Source organism: Grammomys surdaster, unplaced genomic scaffold, assembly GCF_004785775.1.
Source record: "Grammomys surdaster isolate TR1022 unplaced genomic scaffold, NIH_TR_1.0 241, whole genome shotgun sequence".
Classification (NCBI taxonomy): domain Eukaryota; kingdom Metazoa; phylum Chordata; class Mammalia; order Rodentia; family Muridae; genus Grammomys; species Grammomys surdaster.
Window position 1 is genome coordinate 5,750,760 of NW_021604686.1, and position 5,969 is coordinate 5,756,728.

Here is a 5,969-nt window from a genome sequence, read left to right on the forward strand (position 1 = left end):
TCTTAGGGCCTTGAATCCCATAAATTTGTGTTTCCCTGGGCCAAAGCTCCTTTCAGGATAAAGTTAACTTGAACTGATTTCTGTTACTTGTGACCCCAAGAATCTTAAGTGAAAAGCGACTCAGCCCCTCTCCCTACCCTTAGCCCAGGTGAGGCTGTGACATCTCTGAGACAGTGACATCTCTGAGCGCCTAGTCTCCCATTCAGCTTCCCAGGCACCACCAAGTCCTCTGGGCTGCTGTAAACACACGAAGGCTGTGGCTCACTGGGGTGAGAGGACAACAGGCTCCCTCCCTCCCACTGCCCTTCTAAGGCCAGGGATGATGGGGAAGGGGAGGCTGGACTCCTCCCCACCACAGCCACTCGGGGCAGGACTTCTCCAGCTTCTTCCCTTCTTGGCTGGGTTAGCCTACCTTCCTGTTTTATGAAGCCCAGGAACCCGGGGGAAGGAATCAGAACAGATTGTGTGTGTGCGCGCGCGGGTCTTGCCTCATTTTCTTGAGAACTGTGGGGACAGTGACGCTCTCAGTAGCATCAGCTGGAGAGTCCCACTAGGCTTGGCAGGCAATGGTCACTTTGGAAAGAGTCCCCAAATGACTGATGGCCACTGGACAGACACAGTACCAGAGAGGTGGAAAGAACTTGAAACACGGGCCTGCAGATCTGTGGAGCCTGAACTAGGGGCCTGGCTTCTTGTGTGCTGCAGGAATGTGTTCCAGTGTCTGTCACCAGGCTACCTAGACCTGAGAAGCAAGCTGGTCTTGGCTGCAGAAAGACTGGATAGTGAAGAAGTAATTTTCTTGTTTCTCCATTTTCGCCTAAGAATCCCATCCCCTTCCCCTGTTTTCACTGTCACCTCCGTAACCATGTCTCTGTCCTCTCATGTCCAGAGTCCCTTCAATTCCCCTCTGTCAGATAACCATGTGTCATAACTTCTTTTCTATCACTGTGATACACACTCTGACCAAAAGTAACTTGGGAGAGGAAGGGTTTATTTGGCTTATCCTAACAGGTCCCAGTCCATCACTGAGGGAACTCTGGGCTGGGAATCAAGCAGAAACCATGGAGGGACTCTGCTTACTGGCTTGCTTGCAGACCTATCTATGCTCAGCTACCTTCCTTATCCAGCCCAGCTCCCCATGCCTAAGGATGGTGCCGCCCACAGTGGGCTGGGCTCTCCTACATCAGCTAAAGCTCAAGACAATCCCTTACAGGCTGATCTGATCTAGGCAACTCCTCAACCTAGGCTTTCATCTCAGATGACTCTAGTCTGGTTGTCTCAAGTCAACACATAGCACTAACCAGGCCACCAAGCGAACTTAGTATATATCCTTCTGTGTTCGTACATAAATGGGTGCAGTCCTAAAGAGACTTTACATAGGAAACGGAAAAACAGGTCACAGCGTTATTCAAAGTATGGATCACGCTACACACATTTCCCTGCATCTTGCTTTCTTTGTCTTTACCTCCCATCCACAGTTAACTGGTACTGATTCTTTTTAATTGGGTTTATTCACTATCGTGCCTTTAACAACCTTCTCCTAACAAACATGCTCTCTGTGCTGCTGTGTGTGTGGGCATGCACACAGACATACAAGCACCACTTAAATAATGCTGCAATAAACAACCCTGTCCTTATGTTTATACCTGATGGGGATTTTATTTCCCTGGGCTAGATTCCCAGGAGTGAGATTGAGAGGCTGAAGGGTGTGCACTCTTTATTTTATGATTTTTACTTCAGGAGCTGTTGCCGGGGTCCTTCCAACAACCATTATGTCTCTTTTCATTTCCCCTGCAATGGGAGAGGGCACACTTTCCCTGGATCCCCTAGGAGTAGTGGGGAATACGTAAAATATTAAGAGCGGTAGTGTTGGGATACTGCGGCAAAAGAGGGTTTTCGCACCTGTGTATCCTCTAAGACTGTCTTTTAATGTTTTTCCCTTCAATAATGGGAAAGCTGCAGTGTGTCTGTTTTAACCCTCCTCCGTGCACCCCGCCCGAGTCTCAGCTGCTCTTGGTTCCACCACAGTTTCATTAGCTCATTTTAGCATGTGGCCGACCCCAAAAACCTTGAGGAGAATGCTGATCTTCCTGAAGTTCGTTCACTGAGGTCACCCGGGCGGAAGGTATGTGGCACTGCAGCAGACAAACTTCTGGAACTGGTCCGAAGTTGAAATTGTGCCTTTCCCAAGTCATGAACCTGGGAAATGCACATGGCACAGTGACTGCGCCCAGCTACAAGGCTGTAAGCAGCTAAGTGTTTAATATTCAGAAAGGCTTAGAAAGGGCCTGGTTTGCGGCCAGATGACCTGGTCTGTGACTTACATGTCACTCTCATGCTGTCCCCCTGAGGTGCTCTCCTGGGCGTGCTGGGAATGTATGACGGCCTGGAGTAGGCCCCAGAACTGACTCTTAAGGGGCTCCATGCCCTCTCGTGCACGTCACCATATAACTGCTCTCCCTGTTCTTGGAGGGCCTAGCAGTAAAGAAAGGACCTAGCTCCTTTGGTGCTGGTCTGCTTGGCAGGCTGCCCTCAACAGGTTCTGCAACTGACGCTTGCATTAACTCACCAGGTCACCATTTTGAAAGTCTTGAGCACTGATTCCAGGTATCACCGGATCTGTCCTGTCCTACCAGAGACCCAAGGTCTCATGTATCCCACGTTGGCCTTGAACTGGCTGTGCGACCAAGGACGACCTATCTTCAGCTCCTCTGTGCTCAGATTACAGACATGCACCGTCACACCTGGCTTAGTCAGTGCTGGGCATTGAACACAGGGCTTCGTGCATGCCAGGTAAGCACTGTCCCACCTGAGCTATTTCTCCAGTCGCCTAAGTGTGTGTTTGAACAGAGTCATCCAAACAGCCAGTGATGCCGCTCCACCTTCTAAGTGCTCAGGGTCTTACTGGGAAGAAAGCTACAGAAATTGAAGTACACCAAGGACCATCCATAGAGTATGCTTCAGCCGCTTCAAGCCTCGGCTACACTCAAACCTCATTGCCCAGTGTGCACTGCTGAGCAGGTTGCCATAAACCAGAAGACAGCCAACTGCAGCCGTCTAGGGGTTGCTCTGAGAGTTCCACGGTAGGCCTGGGTTGAGATGAGTCACTGGAGGTATCACCTGGCTTTGAGTTGAGCTTAGGCACGGCAGGCTCTGCCTCTGTCTTTTGGGAAAGGCCTGTTTTCCAGAATCCTGTGGACCCTCTAGCCCGTTCTGGTATTCTCCAGTTGTTGGCCTTACTGGGAAGTGAGTACCTGAGGACTCTGAAGTGGGTCCTCCTGTCAAACGAGGCCTTCCTTTAGCTGAGAGAAGGTAGCCTTTCTATACTCACGTGTCTGACTAAGACAGGAAGGTCACAGAGCTTTGGAGTGATGCCAGGCAGAAGTCCCCTGATGTGACATTCAGTCCACTTCTCCCATCCTCATATTCTGGGATCACATTCATCCCTAGTTTCTCGGTGTGGTCCTCTCTCTCTTCTTCACTATCCCCCCCTCTACCCTGAACTGTCTTCTCTCCAACACGGGATCAGGCCAGGAGCATGGGGGCGATGGCACTACATTGGCAGCTGCCACTCTGCCTTGAGTTGGGAGAAGTGTGGGGCTCCTGGCTGCCAACATTCCAAAAGCCCTGCTCAGAATCACACATAGGCCTGCACTTAGACTCTAGGGAGGACATGGTGAACTCCAAGGGTGGAGACATAGGCGAGACCCGAGTCACATGGTCAGTTCAATTTCTTTTGCCAGGGTGTTCCGTGCTGGATAAGAATAATGAAGGGGGCTGGGCTGTGTCTCGGTGGGTGGGATATGATGACGCCCCGGGTTCAATCCTTAGCACTGCATGAGACCAGGGCTAGCAGGGCACACTTGTCATCCCAGTCCTTGGAAGGTAGGACAGGAGTTCAAAGTCATTCTCAACTACATTGGGAGTTCGAGGCCAGACTCTCATTCTCAAAAGAGGGGGTGCCTGTGATTAACAGCTGGGACTAAGTTAACCAGAGCAGTTTCACTAAAAAAAAAAAAAAAAAAAAAAAAAAAAAAAAAATTCATATTCAGTGGCCTTGAGTCCATCCAACATCTGTCCTGCCTCCACCACTGCCCCCCCCCCCCCCCCACCCCCCCCCCCCCCCCGCACTCCTCCAGGGTTGGTCTTCTGCCCTGAATGAATTCTACCTAAAATTTATGTTTTGTAGGATGTTTTCCTGTAAACTCCGCCTAAAAGTTATCCGGGCTTTCCAGGGCCTGTCCCTCCCCACTCCTCCCCCAGGGTCGTCCTGAGGACAGGGGGTTTACCAACTAAGGGGGAGCAGGGATGTCACATCCCCAGTATCAAGGAAATTTATGAGTCACAGGGACCGTCAGACCTGGCTTTCATTTGACTTCACTCCCCACTTCCTTTCCCCGTATTAATTTCTCCCAACAGTCCACTTATCTTCCCTCTTGGAGGCTGGCCCACCTTCACTTTCCCTCCTGATACAGCCCTATCTCTAACAGGCAAAAGCACTCAGCACAGCGATTGCAAAGAGCTGGCTTGCTCGCTGGAGCACTCACAAGTAACATGCTGTGGCTAATCTAATGTCAAAACAACCTCCCAGGTGATTTAGAGGAGCCTGGTGACAGGAAGACATTGACCACCAAGCCACCAAGAACAGACCACATTTGGTCGGCGGAAAGCAGGGAAGCCAGTTTCCATCAAGGTGGATTCCTGGGCCGCAGGCCCCCCTACCCCACCCCCAGCATAGCTGCTTGTCCCTGGGATTAACTGCTCCATGGTTGGTGGCCCCTGGTTTTTAAAAATTTCCTCTTTGCCTTTGAAGGCAAGGAGATGCTCTGAGCCAAAGGTCAGTTGGGTAATAGTTGAACTCTTTTTTTTTTTTCCTTCAGTGACAAAATGTTGCAAGGCCTCTGAATCATAGCAGTAACAGCGCAGTGAGGGGGAGAGGAGACACTTCTGCCTTGGACATGGGCAAGTTGAAGCCACTCCGAACTTGTTTCCTCTCCTGGAATCACAATGAACTGGGTTAAACGATCCCGAGGTCCTTGAAGCGTTTGGGTAGAACACTTCCACGCTTGCTACTTCATTTGATGTTCACGGTAAACCCAACACGGAGCCAGGAGACGGGTAATTATCTCCATTTTATAGCACTGAAATGAAATGAACGGATCCGAGTCGCCTTCATCTCCACCCAGGAGCTACGTTCAAGCCAGGAATTCATAGGCCTCCCTGCCTACCTCAAGGTCCGCCGAGAGGGAAGTTAAAGGCCTCCTCTAGCTCCTACCACAAAGCAGTCCGTCCTCCTGGCACACATAGAGAAGCGTCCCACTGTCCTGCTGTCATGGGTCCCATGGGGGCAGGGCACACAAAAAGACGCACTCTAGCAAGACTTGGGCATACTGGAATTAGTACATGCTATGGGATTATCACCTACTGCCTGCCTTGAGAAATGGTCACTGTGGTCCTCCGAGCTGCTGTTCTAGTCCTTCTACTGCACGGGACTGTAACCCTCAAGGACCACAGCAGCCTAGGCTCCCCCAAAGTCCCTTGAGTTTCCCAGAGGTGTCACTCACTACTCCACCTAACCTCAGGCCTGAGAGTGGTTCTCTGTCTGCAGCTTATACCCACCTTGGGGTCACAATGAACAGCTGGCAGGGCCTGGCTGGTACAGGGCTGCCGTACCCGCTCCTTGCTTGGCACACGCTGAGTCTCCTAGGCAGGGCTCTGCAGAAGCAAGCGCGGCCATGCCCTACCACAGGCCGTGCGATCTTTGTATGCTCTCACATGGTGACCACTGGTCCACAGGGCCATCTTCCCCTTGCTCACAGCTCCCTGGAGGCAGAGGCTGTGTCCTATTTCTCTCCCACTGGACCCCAGCTTGACTCACTGACCAGAAAAGGAGGAGTGGAGGAAAGTAGCAAGCTGTAACCAGGAATGCCTTACCTTTGACACTACTAAACTATGTCGACATCTACAAA

General features: G+C 51.2%; 1 long non-coding RNA gene across 1 annotated transcript; it reads right to left on the minus strand.

Moving 5' to 3' along the window:
* Positions 1 to 4,847: 4,847 nt before the first annotated feature.
* On the minus strand, positions 4,848 to 5,686 carry LOC114626948. The gene is made up of 2 exons (XR_003712319.1): positions 5,620 to 5,686; positions 4,848 to 5,141 (listed from the first exon to the last, which is right to left on the minus strand). It is a non-coding gene; the product is annotated as an uncharacterized LOC114626948 (long non-coding RNA).
* Between the last annotated feature and the right edge of the window lie 283 nt (positions 5,687 to 5,969).